This window comes from Ovis canadensis, chromosome 2 (genome assembly GCF_042477335.2).
Source record: "Ovis canadensis isolate MfBH-ARS-UI-01 breed Bighorn chromosome 2, ARS-UI_OviCan_v2, whole genome shotgun sequence".
In the NCBI taxonomy this organism is placed as follows: Eukaryota; Metazoa; Chordata; class Mammalia; order Artiodactyla; family Bovidae; genus Ovis; species Ovis canadensis.
In genome coordinates, this window is record NC_091246.1 from 129,678,167 (window position 1) to 129,700,125 (window position 21,959).

Consider the following 21,959-nt stretch of genomic DNA (forward strand, 5'->3'; position numbering starts at 1 on the left):
CCCCATGGACTGCAGCATGCCAGACTTCACTGTCCTTCACCAACTTTGGGAGTTTGCTCAAACTCATGCCCATCGAGTAGGTGATGCTATCCAACAATCTCATCCTCTGTCATCCCATTCTCCTCCTGCTTTCAGTCCTTCCCAGTATCGGGGTCTTTTCCAAGGAGTCAGTTCTTCCCATCAGGTGGCCAAGATATTGGAGCTTCAGCTTCAGCAGTAGTCCTTCCAATGAATATTCAGCACTGATTTATTTTAGGATTAACTCGTTTAATCTCCTTGCTGTTCAAGGGACTCTCAAAAGTCTTCTCCAACACCACAGTTCAAAAGCATCAATTTTTCAGCACTCAGCTTTCTTTATAGTCCAATTCTCACATCCATACATGACTACTGGAAAAATCATAGCTTTGACTAGACAGACTTTGTAGGTAAAGTAGTGTTTCTGCTTTTTAATATGTTGTCTAGGGTAGTCATAGCTTTTCTTCCAAGGAGTGAGCATCTTTTAATTTCATGGCTGCAGTCACCATCTGCAGTGATTTTGGAGACCAAGAACATAAATTCTGTCACTGTTTCCATTGTTTCCCTATGTTTGCCATGAAGTGATGGTATCAGATGCCATGATCTTCATTTTTGGAAAGTTGAGTTTTAAGCCAGCTTTTTCACTCTCTTTTACTTTAATCAAGAGATTCTTTAGTTCCCCTTCACTTTCTGCCATAAGAGTAGTGTCATGTGCATATCTGAGGTTATGATATTTCTCTGCAAACTTAATTCTAACTCGTGCTTCATCCAGCCTTGCATTTTGCATAATGTACACTTCATATAGGTTAAATCAACAGAGTGACAATATACAACCTTGTTGTACTCCTTTCCCAATTTGGAACCATTCATTGTTCCATGTTTGTTTCTAACTGTTGCTTCTTGATCTGCATATAGATGGCTCAAGAGGCAGGCAAGGTGGCTCTGGTATCCCATCTCTTTAAGAATTTTCCAGTCTTGTGAGCCACACAGTCAAAGGCTTTGGTGTAGTTAATAAAACAGAAGCAGATGTTTTTTCTTGGAGAGGGCAATGGCACCCCACTTCAGTACTCTTGCCTGGAAAATCCCATAGATGGAAGAGCCTGGTAGGCTACAGTCCATGGGGTCGTGAAGACTCAGACACGACTGAGAGACTTCACTTTCACTTTTCACTTTCATGCGTTGGAGAAGGAAATGGCAACCCACTCCAGCGTTCTTGCCTGAAGAATCCCAGGGACGGGGGAGCCTGGTGGGTTGCCCTCTATGGGGTTGCACACTACTGAAGTGACTTAGCAGCAGCAGCAGCAGCAGATGTTTTTCTGGAACTCTCTTACTTTTTCTATGATCCAACAGATGTTGGCGATTTGATTTCTGGTTCCTCTGCCTTTTCTAAAACCAGCTTGAACATCTGTAAGTTCATGGTTCACATATTGCACCTAGCTTGAAGAACTTTGAGCATTATTTTACTAACATGTGAGATGAGTGCAGTTGTGAGATAGTCTGAGCATTCTTTGGCATTGCCTTTCTTTGGGATTGGAATGAAAATGGAACTTTTCCAGTCCTGTGGCCACTAATGAGTTTTCCAATTTTTCTGGCATATTGAGTGCAGCACTTTCACATCATCATCTTTTAGGATTTGAAACAGCTCAAGTAGAATTCCATCATCTCATTATCTTTGTTCATAACGCTTCCTAAGGCCCACTTGACTTCACATTTCAGAATGTCCGGCTCTAGGTGATTGATCACACCATCGTGGTTTTCTGGGTCATTAAGACCTTTTCTTGTATAGTTCTTTTGTGTATTCTTGCCACCTCTTCTTAATCTCTTCTGCTTCTTTTAGGTTTATTTCATTTCTGTCCTTTATTGTGCTCTACTTTGCATGAATTTTTTTTTAATGTATTCTCTCTTTTCCTGGAAGAGATTGCTAGTCTTTCCCATTCTATTTTTTTCCCCTATTTCTTTGCATTTATCACTGAGGAAGTATTTATCTCTCCTTGCTATTCTTTAGAACTTTGCATTCAGATGGATATATCTTTCCTTTTCTCATTTGCCTTTTGCTTCTCTTCTTTTCTCAGTTATTTGCAAGTCCTCCTCAATCATTTTGCCTTTTGCATTTCTTTTTCTTGGGAATGTTTTTGATACATCCTCCTGTACAATATTATTAACCTCTACCCATAGTTCTTCAGGCACTCTATCAGGTCTAATCCCTTGAATCTATAATCCAGTGTATAATAGCAGGGATTTGATTTAGGTCATATATGAATGATCTAGTGCTTTTCTCTACTATCTTCAACTTAATTTGAATTTTGTGCACAGAAGTTCATGATGTGAGCCGCAGTCAACTACCTGTCATGTTTTTGATGACTGTAGAGGTTCTTCATATTTGGCTGCAAAGAATATAACCCATCTGATTTTGGTATTGACCATCTGGTGATGTCCATGTGTAGAGCCATGTCTTGTGTTGTTTGAAGAGGGTGTTTGTTATGACCAATGTGTTCTCTTGGCAAACCTCTGTTAGCCTTTGCCTTGCTTCATTTTGTACTCCAAGGCCAGATTTGCCTGTTACACCAGGTATCTCTTGACTTCCTAGTTTTACATTCCAGCCCCCATGATGAAAAAGACATCTTTTTGGTGTTAGTTCTAGAAGGTCTTGTAGGTCATCATAGAACTGTTCAGCTTCAGCTTCTTCAGCATTAGTTGGGGCATAGCCTTAGATTACTGTGACACTGAGTGATTTGCCTTGGAAATGAGCAGAGATCATTCTGTCACTTTTGAGACTGCACCCAAGTACTACATTTCAGTCTCCTTTCTTGCCTATGACTGCTACTCCATTTCTTCTATGGGATCTTGCCCACAGTAGTACATATGTGGTCATCTGAATTAAATTAGCCCATTCCAGTCCATTTTTAGTTCACTGATTCCTAAAATGTCAATGTTTATTCTTGCTATTTGCTGTTTGACCACTACCAATTTACCCCATTAATGGACCTAACATTCCAGGTTCCTATGCAATATTGTCTGTGCAATATCTGACTTGATTTTGCTTTAATCTATAGTTTTGTTGAACAAAGTAAACAAGTTTTCTATCACTAAACCTTCTGATACTAGACTATCTATAGTCAATTATTGTGACTTATTATTCTTATTCCACTGGAGTCAATTTGTTAATATTTTTGAAATATTTTCATATGGTCAAAATTATTACACAAAAATAAGTACTTTTGATATTGTAGTTATAAAATATTAAAAAGAAATTGTTTGCCAGATTCAGATCTAGTATTTGATAGGTATAATGTTGAATACTAATACATGTAACAATCTTTTACATATGGTGTATGTAATGCACCATATGTAATGCTGTATAACCAAACGTGTTATAATGACTACAAATACCTCAATGATAGATTCAGTATCTGCCTAATTGAAATTTTTTAATATCTATCATGAGGTCAATTATTTATCCAAGGATTATGTAATTTTTTTGTTTGTAACCTCTTAAAAATGTTAGAATAAAGTTCAAGATACAAGCAAAGTCATGTATTTGGCATAGAGAGCTCATAAGATTAAAAATTAACATCATGTAGTAGTATATTCTAATTCTGTAATAACAATAATATCACCTCCTGGCTTACAATAAAATCTTTAAATAGATGTATTAATTATTTAATTCAATTAACATATAATAATTTATAAAGGTTTTTCTTTATGAAGAAATTCATGACCTTTTACACACAAATGTGTAACGTTAATCATCATTTCTAGTGGAAATTGGTAGCACTAGTTGTAAAGAACCCACCTGCCAATGTGGGAGACTTAATAGGTATAGGTTCAATACCTGGGTCAGGAGGATCCCTCTAGAGGGAAATGGCAACCCACTCCAGTATTCCGGCAAAGAGAATCCCATGGACAGAGAAGCTTGGCAAGTTACAATCTGTAGAATCAGAAATAGTCAGACATACTGAAGCAACTTAGCATGCATTACTGTAAATCAGGTGTCATTACACATTTTATTAGAAAAGAATTAACATTCAATATATTTCTACCAAATGACATTTTATAAAACATACACCATAATAGTTTAGATATATGGGCTTCCCCAGTGGCTCAATGGTAAAGAATCTACCTGCAATGAAGGAGATGTGGGTTTGACCCCTGGGTCAGAAAGATCCCTTGTAGGAGGGCATGGCAACCCACTCCAGTATTGTTGCCTGTAAAAATCCATGGAGAGAAATCTGGTGGGTTATGGTCCATGGAGTTGCAAAGAGTCTGACATGACTAAAGTAACTGAGCACACACAAACACACACACACACACACACACACACACACACAGAGTTTATAATTGTATCATCTATCCAATTTCCTCTATTTTTTTATATTTCAGAATAATGTTTAGCAAGTTGATTCCTTACTTTTTGTAACAAAAAGACAACCTGATTTAAACAAACCTGTTTTTCAACAGTTTTTGAATCACAGATATTACAAATTAGATAAGAGTTTACCATTGTGTAACGTGATTATTGGTTAGTCCCTCTATTCAGAGGGCTCTAGGCATATTAAATGTGTTGTCCAAAGAAGTGACAAATATCCGAATTGAACAACTGCATCCATTTTTTTTAACTTGCTACCAAAGACAATTTCAGTGGCAAGAGCAGAAGCACCTTTAAACTCTCAAGTGTCCATTATTTCTGTTTCACGAAAAAAAGAACGATTCCCAATGAAAGAACACTCTGCTCTAAAATATTTGATGTAAGCAGCCAACCAGTGAATCATCTTGAGAGAAAAGCCAGACAAACCAGTCGTCTTAGTATAAGATCAATTTATCAATGATTTCCTCTAATACCAGTTCTCCCACTCTAATTCATTCTTTACCAAAGTACCGTGGTGCTGTAAATCGCAAAAGATGTCAGACTGCTATTTTTTTTTGTTTTGTTTTGTTTATTACAAATTTTTCAGGTAAGACAACTGAACATTGAGGCACAGGAACCTGCAGATATGTCCTGTCTACTTTTCCACAGTGGTTATTTTAAAGAGTTAGCTTTGAGATTTTATAAAACAAATTTGGCTTTGAGAATATTGAACTGTCATTTGATTTCAAAAGCATGATATTACCTGATTATATCACAAATGTAATTTTTTAGCTTTTTTTGATCAATCTCTTTCTATCTCCCTCTTTCTATATCCATGTATCTACACATACAGATTTGTGTGTGAAGTTAATGATTCATGACATGGTTTCTGGAATCAAATGTAGCTCTGCTTCTTAGCAGTCAAGGGATCTTGGCTAAATTATTTAAGCTCTCTATGGTTCAGTTTCCCAAAGTGCAAAGCAGAGATAATAATAACAGCTATTCAATTGTTTTAAGACTTCATTTAGTACATTTAAAGCACTTAGAACAGTGTCCAATGTATATTGAGTATTCAATAAATATTAGCATAAACATTTTAAATGGAGGATTCTATTGGAAAAATTATAGTAAGGGACCTAAAAATAAAAGAATAAAAAACATTTTAGATTAAGTAACTTGAGTACATTAGAGCAGATACAATTAACCATGAAATAGTATCCACAATTTTCTGTACTATGCTGGCTTAATATGTCTTCTAAAGGCTTGCTAGACCTTTAGGTTAGAATTTTTTTTCCTGTGGTATTCTTTCTTGATAGTTTCCTCCATGTGACTTAGGCAACTAATAATACCCAGTAGTTGGCCATTCTAGTGATGTAATCCTTTTAAGTTTGAACATCTGTATAAAAATTTGACAAGGAAATGGCCCAGTCAGAGGATATAGAATGTTGTAATCTGGCCTCAGATGTAATCTGCATCTACATTTAACTAGAAGATATAAAGCATAGCTGTGTTATTTTGGTGATCAAGTATCTCTCATTGGATATGATTTTATGAAAGGCAAGGATTTTTTTCCAGCTGTGAGTGAAGTGATCTACATTTGTTTCCCTTTCTTTATAAAAGTTAAGACATGAACATTTTTTTAATAACCATAGCCAGTTGGGACTCTGGCCTTTGATTTTAAAGTGAGTGAATCAAATAAACCAGGAAAGTCAGTTATATAATTCAGGACAAAGGTAAAGTTTATTGTCCAGCGATAGCATAATGATTGTGCAGAAGTGACAGCAGACCATCCTAACAGGTTATTTTCTGTGGTCTCTAAAGGTTGAATTTTCTGCTGCCTGTTTTACGAAGTCTGTTTCTCAAGGCTTCTTTTGACTTTCTAATTTTTCCAATATACTTTCAATAAATTTAGGCTTCTTATTCCCTTGTTTCAGTATAAATAAGACAGCTAAAGTTTTTGTGGTTTGTATGAATGCCTCAACTAATTCACAAGTGACAACTATTTTTAAAATGATGATGACCTTTAGAAGAGAGAACTCCTGACGAAATCTTTAGACTCATAACTTAGAACAAAAGCACTCAGGATTGTATCCATAGCATCTTTGAAGGAGCGAGTCAATAGAACTTTGTAGAGAGAAAATAACTGGCAGTGGTGGCAGAAAATGCAAGTCACTTGCCATTGTTGTTGGTTTTGTTCTTTTTTCAATTTATTTTTTTTAATTAAAGGATAATTGCTTTACAGAATTTTGTTGTTTTCCATCAAACCTCAACATGAATCAGCCATAGATATACATACATCCCCTCCCTTTTGAACCTCCCTCCCATCTCCCAGCCCATCCCACCCCTCTAGATTGATACAGAGCCCCTGTTTGAGTTTCCTGAGCCATACAGCAAATTCCCATTGGCTATCTATTTTACATATGATAATGTAAGTTTCCATGTTACTCTTTCCATACATCTCACCCTCTCCTCCTCTCTTCCCAAGTCCATAAGTCTATTTTTTATGTCTGTTTCTCCATTGCTGCCCGGGAAATAAATTTTTTTTAGTACCAATTTTCTAGATTCCGTATGTATGTGTTAGAATATGATATTTATCTTTCTTTTTCTGACTTACTTCACTCCATATAATAGGTTCTAGGTTCATCCACCTCATCAGAACTGACTCAAATATGTTCTTTTTAATGCCCAAGTAATATTCCACTGTGTATATGTACCACAACTTCTTTATCCATTCATCTGTCGATGGACATCTGGGTTGCTTCCATGTTCTAACTATTGTAAATAGTGCTGCAATGAACAATGAGATACATGTGTCTTTTTCAATTTTGGTTTCCTTGGGGTATATGCCTTGGAGTAGGATTGCTGGGTCATATAGTGGTCCATTCCTAGTTTTTTAAGGAATCTCCATACCATCTTCCACAGTGTCTGTATCAATTTACATTCCCACCAACAGTGTAAGAATATTCCCTTTCCTCCATACCCTCTCCAGCATTTATTGTTTGTAAACATTTTTATGATAGCCACTCTGACCTGTGTGAGGTGACATCACATTGTAGTTCTGATTTTCATTTCTCTAATAATGAGCTATGTTTAGCATCTTTTCATGTGTTTGTTAGTCATCTGTATGTCTCCTTTGAGAAATGTCTTTTAGGTCTTTTCCATACTTTTTGATTGGGTTGTTTGTTTTTCTGGCATTGAGCTGTATGGGCTGCTTGTGTATTTTGGAAATTAATCCTTTGTCAGTTGTTTCATTTGCTATTATTTTCTCCCATTCTGAGGGTTGTCTTTTCACCTTGCTAATAGTTTCCTTTGTTGTACAAAAACGTTTAAGTTTAATCAGGTCCCAATTCTTTACTTTTGTTTTTATTTCCGTTACTCTAGGAGGTGGGTCATAGAGGATCTTGCTTTAATTTATGTCATCAAGTGTTCTGTCTATGTTTCCCTCTAAGAGTTTCTCATCTTACATTTAGGTATTTAATCCATTTTGAGCTTATCTTTGTGCATGGTGTTACAGAGTGTTCTAATTTCATTCTTTTACGTGTAGCTATCCTGTTTTCATAGCACCAATTATTGAAAAAGCTGTCTTTGCCCCATTGTATACTCTTGCCTCCTTTATCAAAAATAAGGTACCCATAGGTGCATGGGTTTATTTCTGGGCTTTTGAACCTGTTCCATTGGTCTATATTTCTATATTTTTGTGCTAGTATCATACTGTCTTGATGACTGTAGCTTTGCAGTATAATCTGAAGTTAGGAAGGTTGATTCCTCCAGCTCCATTCTTTTTTCTCAAGACTGCTTTGGCTATTCAGGGTCTTTTGTTTTTCCATATGAATTGTGAAATTTTTTGTTCTAGCTCTGTGAAAAGTGCCATTAGTAATTTGATAGGGATCACATTGAGTCTGCAGATTGTGTTTGGTAGTATAGTCATTTTCACAATATTGATTCTTCCTACCCAGGAACATGGACTATCTCTCATCCATTTATGTCATTGTTGATTTCTTTTATTAGTCTTATAATTTTCTGTGTACAGTTCTTTCATCTCCCTAGGTAAGTTTATTCCTAGATGTTTGATTATTTTTCTTGCAATGGTGGGATTGATTCCTTAATTTCTGTTCTTTTTGATTTTTCATTGTTAGTATGTAGAAATGCAAGTGATTTCTGCATATTGATTTTGTATCTTGCAACTTTGCTAAATTCACTGATTAACTCTAGTAATTTTTTGATACTATCTTTAGGGTTTTCTAAGTACAGTATTATGTCATCTGGAAATAGTGATAGCTTTACTGCTTTTCCAATCTGTATTCCTTTTATTTCTTTTTCTTCTCTGATTGCTATAGCTAAGACTTCCAAAACTATGTTGAACAATAGTGGGGAAAGTGAACACCCTTGTCTTGTTCCTGATTTTAGGGGGAATGCTTTCAGTTTTTCGCCATTGAAAATAATGTTTGCTGTAAACGTATCATATATGGCCTTTACTATGTTGAGGTAGGTTCCTCTATGCTCATTTTTTGAGGAGTTATAATCATAAATGGGTGCTAAATTTTGTTTAAGGCTTTTTCTGCCCCTATTGAGAGTATCATATGATTTTTATCTTTCTATTTGTTAATATGGTGTATTACATTGATTATTTTGTGTATATTGAAGAATCCTTGCATTCTTGGAATAAACCCAACTCATGGTGTATGAGCTTTTTGATGTGTTACTGAATTCTGTTTGCTTAAATTTTGTTGAGGATTTTTTCATCTATGTTCACCACTAATATTGGCCTGTAGTTTTCTTTTCTGTGTTGTCTTTGTCTGGTTTTGATATCAGGGTGATGGTGCCCTCATAGAATGAGTTTGGAAGTGTTCCTTCCTCTGCAATTTTTTGAGAGTTTTAGAAGGATAAGTATTAGCTCTTCTCTAAATGTTTGATAGAATTCTCCTGTGAAGCCATCTGGTCCTGGGCTTTTGTTTTGGGAAGATTTTTGATCACAGCTTCAATTTCAGTGCCTGTATTTAGGTTGTTCATAATTTCCATTTCTTCTTGGTTCAGTCATGGAAGACTGAATTTTTCTAAGAATCTGTACATTTCTTCCAGGTTATCCATTTTATTGCATATAGTTGTTCACAATAGTCTCTTATGATCCTTTGTATTTCTTCATTGTCTGCTGTCACCTCTCCTTTTTCCTATCTAATTTTGTTGATTTGATTCTTCTTTTTTTTTTTTTCCTTGATAAGTCTGGCTAAAGGCTTGTAAATTTTGTTTATCTTCTAAAAGAACCAGCTTTTAGTTTTATTAATCTTTACTATTGTTTCTTTCATTTTGTTTTTATTTGTTGTTCCTTGGATCCTTATGATTTCTTTCCTTCTGCTAATTTTGGGAAGGTTTGTTCTTCTTTTTCCAGTTGTTTTAGGTGTAAAGTTAAGTTGTCTGTTTGATGTTTCTCTTGTTTCTTGAGGTAGGATTGTATTGCTATAAACGTCCTTCTTGGAACCAGGCTTTTGCTGAATCCCATAGGTTTTGAAGTGTCATGTTTCCATTGTCATTTGTTTGTAGAACTTTTTTGGTTTTCTTTTTTATTTCTTCACTAACCTGTTGGTTAGTTAGAAATGTGTATTTTAATCTCCATGTGTTTGTGCTTCTTACAGTTTTTTTTTCTTGTAATTGATATCTATTCTCATAGCATTTTTGTTGGGGAAGATGCTTCATACAATTTCAATTTTCTTATATTTACTGAGGTTGGATTTTTGACCCAAGGTTTGGTCTATCCTGGAGAATGTTCCATGTGCACTTGAGACGAAGGTGTATTCTTCTGCATTTGGATGGAATATCCTGAAGATATCAACAACATCCATCTCATCTAATGTATCATTTAAGACTTGTGTTTACTTATTAATTTTCTGTTTTGATGATCTGTCCATTGGTGTGAGTGGGGTGTTAAAGTCTCCTACTGTTATTGTGTTACTGTTAATGTCTCCTTTTACATCTGTTAGTGTTTGTCTTATGTATTGAAGTGCTCCTATGTTGGGTGTGCAGATATTTACAATTGTTACGTCTTCTTGGATTGATCCCTTGACCATTATGCAGTGTCCTTCCTTACCGTTTGCAATCTTCTTTATTTTAAGGTCTATTTTGTCTGATATGAGGATTGCTACTTCTGATTTCTTTTGGATTCCACTTGCCTAGAATATATTTTTCCATCCTTTCACTTTAAGTCTATATGTGTCTTTAGGTCTGAAGTGGATTTCTTGTAGACAACATATATATGGGTCTTGTTTTTGTATCTATTCAGCCAGTCTATGTGTTTTGGGTGGACCTTTTAATCCGTTTATATTTCAAGTAATCATTGATATATATGTTCCTATTGCCATTTTCTTAATTGTTTGGAGTTGATTTTGTAGATCTTTTTCTTCTCTTATATTTCTTGACAATATAAGTCTCATTTGTTGTAAAGCTGGTTTTGTGGTACTGAATTCTCTTAACTTTCTCTTGTCTGAAAAGCTTTTAATATCTCCATCAATTTTGAATGAAATCATTGCTGGGTAGAGTAATCTTGGTTGTAGATTTTTCCCTTTCAGTACTTTAAATATATCCTGGCATTCCCTTCTTGCCTGCAGAGTTTTTGCTGAAGATCAGTTTTTAAGTGCATGGGGTTTCTCTTGTATGTTACTAGTTGCATCCTCCTTGCTGCTTTTAATATTCTTTCTTTGTTAGTTTGATTAGTATGTGTCTTGGCATGTTTCTCTTTGGTTTTATCCTGTATGGGACTCTTTGTGCCTCTTGGACTTGACTGACTATTTCCATTTCCATGTTGGGGAAAATTTCAACTATAATCTCCTCAAAATTTTTCTCATATCCTTTCTTTTTCTCTTCTTCCTCTGGGACACCTATAATTCGAATGTTGATGCATTTGATATTGTCCAAAATGTCTCTGTGGAGAAGGCAATGACACCCCACTCCAGAACTCATGCCTGGAAAATCCCATTGACAAAGGAGCCTGGTAGGCTGCAGTCCATGGGGTCGTGAAGAGTCAGACACAACTGAGTGCTTTCACTTTCACTTTTCACTTTCATGCATTGGAGAAGGAAATGGCAACCCACTCCAGTGTTCTTGCCTGGAGAATCCCAGGGATGGGGGAGCCTGGTGGGCTGCCATCTATGGGGTCACACAAAGTCGGACATGACTGAAGTGACTTAGCAGCAGGAGCAGCAGCAGCAGCAAGCAGTCTCTGAGACTATCTTCAGTTTTTTTCATTATTCTCCTCTTCAGAAGTTATTTCCACCATCTTATCTTCCAGCTCACTGATTCATTCTTCTGTTTCAGATATTCTACTATTGATTCCTTCTAGCGTATTTTTAATTTCAGTAAATGAGTTGTTTGTATGTTTATAATTTAATTCTTCTAGGTCTTTGTTAATTGATTCTTGCATTCTCTCCATTTTGTTTTCAAGGCTTTTGATCATCTTTACTATCATTATTCTGAATTCGTCTTCAGGTAGTTTGCCCGTTCCTCTCCATTTATTTGGATTTCAGTGTTTCTTGTTAGTTCCTTCATTAGTATAGTATTTCTCTCCTTTTCATCATTTTTTTTTTTTAACTTAGTGTGTTTTAGGTCTCCTTTTCTTAGGCTTCAAAGCTGAATTCTTTCTTCCTTTTTGTTTCTGCCCTCCTAAGGTTGGTCCAGTGGTTTATGTAAGCCTCATATAGGGTGAGATTTGTGCTGAGGTTTTGTTTGTTTGTTTTCCTCTAATGGTCAAGGCTGAGTGAGGTGGTAATCCTGTCTGCTGATGATTGGGCTTGTATTTGTTTTTTTATTGTTTAGATGAGACTCCTGCACAGGGTGCTACTGGTGGTTGGGTGATGCAGGGTCTTGTATTCAAGTGTTTTCCTTTGGGTGAGTTCCCACTATGTGATACTCCCTAGGGTTAGTTGTCTGGTAATCTAGGGTCCTGAAGTCAGCGCTTCCACTCCAAAGGCTCAGGGTTTGACCTCTGGTTAGGAATGAAGATTCCACAAGTGGTTCATTATGACATTAAGTAAGATTAAAACACATGCCCAAAAAATGAGAAACCAAAGATGAACCCCAGATAAATGGAAGTTACAAAATCAGGCAAATAACAGAATATACACATACACATATACACCCACGAGCAAAGTCAAAACAGCCCAACAAAAATAAAGTACAGTAGATTGACCAGGTGAACAAAGGAAATCAAAAATTATATTTATCAGTTAAGAACATAACTAGCTAAAGCAAAAACTGGAAAACAAAACTAAAGCAAGGTGCCAAGCTGGGGAATAAAGTAATGAAAACAAAACAAAAAATTTGTTGAAAATAAAGGAAAGAATAGAGTTGCAAAGTTAAATAAAGGTAGATGAAGATTTATATACAGTAAAGATTAACTGCAAGGGGAAAAGAACAGTAGCAAAGCTAAACAAAGGAATAAATGTAGAAAAAATATAATAAGTTTAAAAAATTAAATTAAAATTATATAAAATAGAAAACGAAAAAGGGGAAGGGGGAGGAAAACTTCACAGACTTGCAAAAGCCCAAAGTAGAGGCAGAGGTTTATAACAATAATAAAAAGTGTGACTGAATATGCACATGTACATATATACCCATAAGCAAAATCAAAACAGTCCAACAAAAATGAAGTACAATAGATTGATCTAGAGAACAAAGGAAATCAAAAATTATATTTATCAGAACAAAACTAATTAAAGCACAAACTGGAAAACAAAACTAAAGCAAGGTGCCAATTGGGGAATAAAGCAATAAAACTAACAAATATGTTAGGAGCAAAGAAAAGAAAGGATAGATATGCAAAGTTAAATAGAGGTAAATAAAGAAGATTTATATACATTAAAGATTAACTGTAAGGAGAATAAAAGCATTAGGAAATGCAAACAAAGGAATAAATGTAGAAAAAATAATAATAGTTTTAAAAAATTAAAATTGAAAAAATAAAATAAAGAAAAAAAAAGGAAAACTCCATAGAATTGCCAAAGCCCAAAATAGAGGCAGAGGTCTATAACAACAATAAAAAAATGTGACTGAGAAAAAAAAAAAAAAAAGCTTAAAAGCTTAATTAGATTTCATAGTGCCAATAAAATTGACAACTGTAACAGAAGGGGAAGAAAGGAAAAGAAAAAAATCCAAAATAATCTACAGAACAAGTCAAAACAAAAGAATAACAAATGTTTTTCTTGAGCCACTGCTGTCAGAGTCCTTTCTCTCAATGGGAGTTGCAGTCCACCTCATCTCCCCAGGATGCCCTCCAACACTGTGCTAATCTCTGGACCTGCTGTGGGGGCAACTCAGATTCTAATCTGGTTCTATTCCTGTGTGTTCTTGCCTCCAATGTCCATGGCTATCAGAACTAGTGAGTTTTCTTTTGTGGGAGCTCTCAGTGATCTTTTATATATTCCATAGATACAGAGTCTGCCTAGTTGATCATGTGGATTTAATCTGCAGTTTGTACAGTTGGTGAGAAGATTTTGGGTCTTCTTCCTCAGCCCCACTGCCCCTGGGTTTAATTGTTTTCCACCTCTGCATGTGGGTCATTCACTGGGCTTTGCTCCTGAGGCTTCCCTGGAGGACTTGGGTCTGCCCCTGTGTAGGCCAAGTGTGGAGGTGGTGCAGCTGCTTGGGTCACAGGTTTTCTTGCAGCACCAGGTACTCAGGAGAGTTGGTGGCTAGGGCAGCAGGAAATATAGTGCTCTAAAAAGGTATGGCAACCAGTATTGGCCAATACGCTCCAGTATTCTTGCCTGGAGAACCCCCCTCCCTGATAGAGAAGCCTGGCAGGCCGCAGTCTACAGGGTCACAAACTGTCAGACACTACAAAAGCAACCCTGTGTGCAAAGACACAAGACTTTTTTATCTGTGGCAGCACCAACCCAGTAAGAGTCGAGTGTGAAGGTGGTGCAGCAATTTGGCTTGTGGGGACCCTGGCAGGTCCATGTGTGCAGGGACACAGACTGCCTCTGCTGCAGGAATTATGGCCCTATCAGTCTTTTTTTGAGCCTCTTGTAGCTGGCGATCAGAAGGCCTCTTTGGCCAGTGTTTCTCCATAACTCCGCCCATTCAGGCAATTAGAGGGCTCCCTTGCCTGGGGCTTTCTGTTGTTTGGCGCATCAGGCACATAGAGGGGCCTCCCCTGGGTGTCGTCCTACTCTAGATCAGTGCATCAGGCACTTAAAGGGGCACCCTGGGTGGGGTCCTACTCTGTAGTTCAGTGAGTCAGGCGTTTGATGGTCCAGCCTCTCTATTCTTCAGCTGCCGCTGCTGGCCTGCTGGCATGTGGGGAGAGAGAGGTTATGGTGATAAATCCACCTCCTACACATGACTCAGCAGTATCACTTTGCTTCTATGGATGCCTGGCTTTCCTCCACAGGCATTTCCCACCACAGTCCCCTCCCTAACATCCTCTTGATTTGTCTCTCCACAGTCAACAGCAGCCCTTGCCCTGGGATTGCTTCACAATCCCTAAACTCCAGCTCCCAGTGGCAGCACCTTCCAGGGGACCTGTGTCTTTGTCCAGGGAACGTATGGCTGTGGCAAGGGCTGTCTGCTTCTCATTCCATTTAGGCTGCCACAGATCAGCTGTTTCACTCTCTGCCTTAAATATTTCTCCTTTGACTCATACAATTGCCCTGATGTGGGAATCAGACCCCTGCTTCAGCTCCCCTGCCTGCTGAGGGCAGGTCCAGTCCTATTAACACTCCTGTTTTGCCCTCTAATTCCTTCATCCTACCAAGTTTTGGAAGTGAAAAATAGATTTAAGAGACTACATCTGATAGACAGAGTGCCTGATGAACTACAGATGGAGGTTCATGACATTGTACAGGAGACAGGGATCAAGACTATCCCTATGGAAAAGAAACGCAAAAAAGCAAAATGGCTGTCTAAGGAGTCCTTAGAAATAGCTGTGAAAAGAAGAGAGGAGAAAAGCAAGGGAAAAAAGGAAAGATATAAGCATATGAATGCAGAGTTCCAAAGATCAGCAAGGAGAGATAAGAAAGCTTTCCTCACTGATCAATGCAAAGAAACAGAGGAAAACAACAGAATGGGAAAGACTAGAGATCTCTTCCAGAAAATTAGAGACACCAAGGGAACATTTCATGCAAAGATGGGCTCTATAAAGGACAGAAATGGTATGGACCTAACAGAAGCAGAAGATATTAAGAAGAGGTGGCAAGAATATACAAAAGAACTGTACAAAAAAGGGCTTCATGACCCAGAAAATCACAATGGTGTGATCACTCACCTAGAACCAGACATCCTGGAATGTGAAGTCAAGTGGGCCTTAGGAAGCATCAGTACGAACAAAGCTAGTGGAGGTGATGGAATTCCAGTTGAACTTTCTCAAATAATGAAAAATGATGCTGTGAAAGTGCTGCACTCAATATGCCAGCAAATTTGGAAAACTCAGCAGTGGCCACAGAACTGGAAAAGGTCAGTTTTTATTCCAATCTCAAAGAAAGGCAATGCCAAAGAATACTCACACTGTGGCACAATTGCACTCATCTCACACGCTAGCAAAGTAATGCTCAAAATTCTCCAAGCCAGGCTTCAGCAATACATGAACTGTGAACTTCCAGATGTTCAAGCTGGTTTTAGAAAAGGCAGAGGAACCAGAGATCAAATTGCCAACATCCGCTGGATCATGGAAAAAGCAAGAGAGTTCCATGAAAACATCTATTTCTGCTTTATTGACTATTCCAAAGCCTTTCATTGTGTTAATCACAATGAACTGTGGAATATTCTGAAAGCGACAGGAATACCAGACCACCTGACCTGCCTCTTGAGAAACCTATATGCAGGTCAGGAAGCAAGTTAGAATTGGACATGGAACAACAGACTGGTTCCAAATAGGAAAAGGAGTACATCAAGGCTGTATATTGTCACCCTGCTTATTTAACTTATATGCAGAGTACATCATGAGGAATGCTGGTCTGTAAGAAGCACAAGCTGGAATCAAGATTGCCAAGAGAAATATCAATAACCTCAGATATGCAGATGACACCACACTTATGACAGAAAGTGAAGAGGAACTAAAAAGGCTCTTGATGAAAGTGAAAGAGGAGAGTGAAAAAGTTGGCTTAAAGCTCAACATTCAGAAAACGAAGATCATGGCGTCTGGTCCCATAACTTCATGGGAAGTAGATGGGGAAACAGTGGAAACAGTGTCAGACTTTATTTATTTATTTATTTATTTGGCTCCAAAATCACTACAGATGGTGATTGCAGCCATGAAATTAAAAGACGCTTACTCCTTAGAAGAAAAGTTATGACCAACCTAGATAGTATATTAAAAAGCAGAGATATTACGTTGCCAACAAAGGTCCGTCTAGCCAAGGCTATTGTTTTTCCAGTAGTCATGTATGGATGTAAGAGTTGGACTGTAAAGAAATCTGAGTGCCAAAGAATTGATGCTTTTGAACTGTGGTGTTGGAGAAGACTCATGAGAGTCCCTTGGACTGCAAAGAGATCCAACCCGTCCATCCTAAAGATCAGTCCTGGATGTTCATTGGAAGGACTGATGCTGAAGCTGAAGCTCCAATACTTTTGCCACCTCATGTGAAGATTTGGCTTATTGGAAAAACCCTGATGCTGGGAGGGATTGGGGGCTGGGGGGAATGGTGACGACAGAGGATGAGATGGCTGGATGTCATCACCATTGATGCGTTTGAGTTTGAGTTAATTCCAGGAGTTGGTGATGGACAGGGAACCCTGGTGTGCTGTGATTCATGGGGTGGCAAAGAGTCAAACACTACTGAGCAACTGAACTGAACTGAACTAAACCGAGTTTTGCAAGGTTCTATACTTTGTTTTCCTCTGGTTAGGTATTCCTGTCCTCTATCAGCTGGTGTTCTGCATGCACTTCTGTGTCTGAAGGTGTATTTCTGATGTATCCATGGAGACAGATGTACTCCACATCCACCTGCTCCTCTGCCATCTTGTTCTCCTACCCTTGTTGTTTAGTCACTAAGTTGTGTCCGACTCTTTTGCGACCCTATGGACTATAGCCCACCAGGCTCCTCTGTCCATTACATTTCCCAGACAAAATACTGTCATGGGCTGCATTTCCTTCTCCAGCACTGGCCCTTAGTCTGGAGTGAATGTAGTTACAAGTGACTAAAAGCTCTAGCTTGACCATTCCTGTGCTTTACATGGAGCTGCCAGTGACAGAAGTTACTCATGAAGATTTCCCAAATCCTAGCATAAAATATCAGAGAAATGTCATTTTGTTAGTTTGGTTGCTATATTGATGCAGACTGTTAATTAAGGAGGAAACACACAGAGCTGGACTCCATCTTAGGCCAACCTGTGAACATTAGGCTACACACATGGTCACCCTCCCAATGGATCTGAACTTTGCGCCCGGTGTCTATAGAAAAGGCATACCAATGGAAAACCAGACCCCCTGGATAAAATAGCCTCAGGACTTGTACCTAGACTCTCCATCGCCTAAAAGAATATGCTAATTATCTCTGTAACAGAACAAAGTCATAAATCCTATTATGCTTATTGGGGTATGACCACAGGCCTATTGATAAATGTCCACTGTTTAACTATCTAGGCTTATGACATGTGAATCATGGGTTAACTTTGATTGTATCTCTCTGTTACCTTGTCCAGACTAGTTTCAAGGAATTTGGGGAGGTGGGTTTGAGCACGTACAATTAGCATGTATAAAGTTTCCACAAAAAACTGGTCAGGATCCTTGGTTAAGAGGAGACTCTGTCTTGGCCCTGCCGGTGTAATAAACTGCACTCCACTGTTTGCATTGTCCTTCTGAGTGAGTTTGTTTCCAAGAAGGCGTAGCTACAACGTTAAGACAACCTAATCATTCTAGCTGAAATTTCTTGAATGCTGACTATGTACCAGGTACTCATAAAAGCATTTCATACACTTTATCTACATATTAAATTAACTGTAAAAATAATTAGCATAGCAATTATACAAAGTAGAACACACTATAACATACGCAATTTACAAAGAGATCAAAGTACAAGTAAATTGCTGATAAATGATACAATATCAATGTTCATTAATTATTCTTATTCTGGAGTTCCCTGCTTGTTCTCAGTTAAACGTAATTTGTGACTTAATTTATGACTTTAGATTGGTAATTCTCTCTTTCTTATCCTTTCTCTTTCCCTTGATATCTGCCTGTTGAATTATTATTGTACTTTCATGTTCTCTTTTATTGCCTTGATAAAGGCAGTATTAAAGAGTGGTTAAATGACTGTTTCGTGACAGAGCTAGGTTTAGCTTCTGATTTTTTTAACTTACTGCCCATGGCCTCGCGTAGGCTACCTACACTCTTTGTGCCTATATTACACTTCCTGTAAAAATAGGTGTAATAATTGCATAATTTAACTGTTGGAAGAGTTAAATGAATAAATCCACATAGAACTCTTAAAAAAAAAATGAACATAGAAAACACTCAAAAAACCACTATAATCTTTCAGAATCAGGAGGATTTTGTCTTAGTTTCTCCGAATGTCTCTATTGTTATCTCTCAAATTTAATGAGAAAAAAATAAATTTTTTTAAAGTAATATGAATACCATTTAATGGTCTTATTCTGGTAATTCAAAGGTGGTATATGGCAATAATGCTAATACATTACTCATTGTAATAATTTACACTCTGCTCTCTGAGGCTTAATGTATGTGTAGCATTATTTTAGCATAAAATATTTTAGATGATTTTATATCTAAATTATTTCCTTCACATAATGATTTCCAGAAGCTATTTGACATAAATGCTGACAGATGACTTCATAATCCTAAAATTATATTCAAGTGGCTTAATATTTAATTAGCAAGTTGATCATTTAAATATAAAATTACTTAAGAACAAAAATTTAATATCATTTCTGAAAACACATGTTCACATATATGAATAACATAAAAATGAATAGGCTCAATATATTTGGTTATAAAATAAGATTTATATATAAATTTTTGGAAGCTAGAATTATCTATAAATTGTAACAATTACATATAATTTTTCTCTTTTAAACCTGTCAGGGAGAAGTTAGAAATTTTAATTTAGATGGGGACATGACAAGAGATTCAATTTCTTAAAAATATAACCATAATATTATATTGAAAGATCCATTTAGTTTGAATATGATTAACCAAATTGAACCAAGAATATATAGTAAATAATAATGTAGTATATATTTCTTTGGTTTCTCTTTTAAATGATTTTACTCATTAAATAAATATTCATTATTTTAATAGTTATGGTTTATCCAATGAGTAATAGCTACCAAAACTATGTTAAATAATTTATGTTGTCATTTATAGAAAATATCCTATTAAATTATCAGAAGTAACTACCATTTTTATTCCTTTTAAAGATGAGAAAAATTAAGGATTAGAAAGTTTTGGAAACTTGTCCCAAATTACACAAAGCTGGTGATCCCCTTCCTCTGACTCTAAACACAGTGCTTTAATTAATAAGTTATATTTCAAAGGTTATGATTTGTGGTTTTAACTTTTAGAGATTTCTGCTATTTTTATTATATTTTGGGAGTGAAGTAGGAGTTTTCAGTTTGAGAGATGCATGAACATTTTTTCATAAACATTTGTGCTACATATTTGGCATCCACAAAGAAAAAGTTATACCCCCGTCACTAATAAAGCCAAGTTTTTGTCATAGAAGTCTATAAAAGCTGTGTTAGCCAAACAAACAAGAAACACCTAAACAAATAGTCTGTTTAAAGACATTAGGGAGCAAAAAAGGCTGTGAGACTTTATGAATCCAAGATCACAGCGTGAAGGGAAACAAACAGGTATGCTGGACTTCCTCAGTTGCTTTCCCACTCTGATAAGCAGCTATTTCCTAACATGTGCCAAAGTGAGTGAAAGTCGCTCCATTGTGTCTGACTCTGCGACCCCATGGATTATACAGTCCATGGAATTCTCTAGGCCAGTATACTGGAATGGGCAGCCTTTCCCTTTTCAGGAGATCTTCCCCATCCAGGGATGGAACCCAGGTCTCCTGCATTGTGGGAAGATTCTTTACCAGCTGAGCCACAAGCGAAGCTCAAGAATACTGGACTGGAGTGGTTAGACTAACCCTTCTCCAGGGAGTCTTTCTTACCCAGGAATCGAACCAAGGTCTCCTGCATTGCAGGCGGATTCTTTACCAACTGAACTATCAGATGTGCCCAGAGGTCCAGAAACACTGCAAACCAGAAAATACATAGGTTTATAAAGGCCTGGAGAAACCCTAGGGCCTGCCAAATCTTTGGTAAAAGTGAGGGGTCAATCTCTGCTCTTTAACTGCTAAGCAGAAGGAAATTAAATCTGTTAGGGGAATTATAATCAGTCAGAGCCTCCATATTTTGAATATAATGTCCACCAATCAATAATGATACATGACCTAAAAGCAAGAGAAAGTGGGAACAAATCGACAATTCCAATTGGTGGAAGTGACTTAAATAGACTTTAACGTGACTAGTATTAATATAATGTATTTAAGAAAAGAAATAAAACAGAGGAGCATTTCACAAAATAACTAGACAGTATTATAAAAATCAAATAGAAACTCTAGAATTGTAAAATATGCATGTTGATTAATTCTTACCAAACTGTAAATAAGTTGGTAGAAAATACCTGCACAAAATAACAAGAAAGAAAGAAAAAGGGATATATAAAAACCAACAAACTAGTATATGATCCTATGAAACAGTGAAAGTACTAGTAAGAGTAATGCTATATATATTTTAAACATTGAATTTGTATTTAAACCCACACATAGAGTAAACTTTGAACCAGAAGTCTTCATTGATTAGTTTATTGGAACATCAATTACAAAACTTACACAAATTATCAGGCAATAGAAAAAGAATGAAACACAATTTATCTTTTGGAGCTAGAATAAACTTGATAAACAAACCATACAAAAACACTTAAAGAAAGGAAAATCTAGTCCAATCTCTGTCATACAAAATGAAATGATATCCCAAACAAAATACAAGGAAAGTAAATAGACAGTATATTAAAAATGTCCTACCTAATTACTGAGATTTGTTCCAATAGTGCAAAATTTAACAATGCAAAAGCTAATCAATCTAAATCCACATTTTAAAATAATATATTTTTAAATGTATCTGATTGCTACATTTAACAAATAAATAGTATTTGCTATAATCAACACATATGATAAGATGAAACAAACTAGTATTCTTAGCAAACTAAGACTTCCTTTCTCTGATAAGGATACATAACAAAAGTACAAAAGTATCACAATTATTATGAAATAATGAAAAATCATTCTCTGAGTTCCAAAACAAGACAAAGGAATTCCAATATCTCCAATTAGTTTAAACAGTTTGCTATAACAGTTTGCTATAATTCTCTCTAGTACAATAAGGCAGGGGGAAAACACATAAGCAGGAAACAAAATTGTCATTATTTACAGACAACAGCATTATATATGTAAAAAAAAAAGTCTAAAATAAGAAATAAATGATTAAAATTAACAAATTTTTTAATACTTCAGCACGTTTGTTGGGTTCAATGTCATTATTAAATCAATTTAATTGTATTTATATATAGCACCAATCGGAGAAGGCCATGGCACCCCACTCC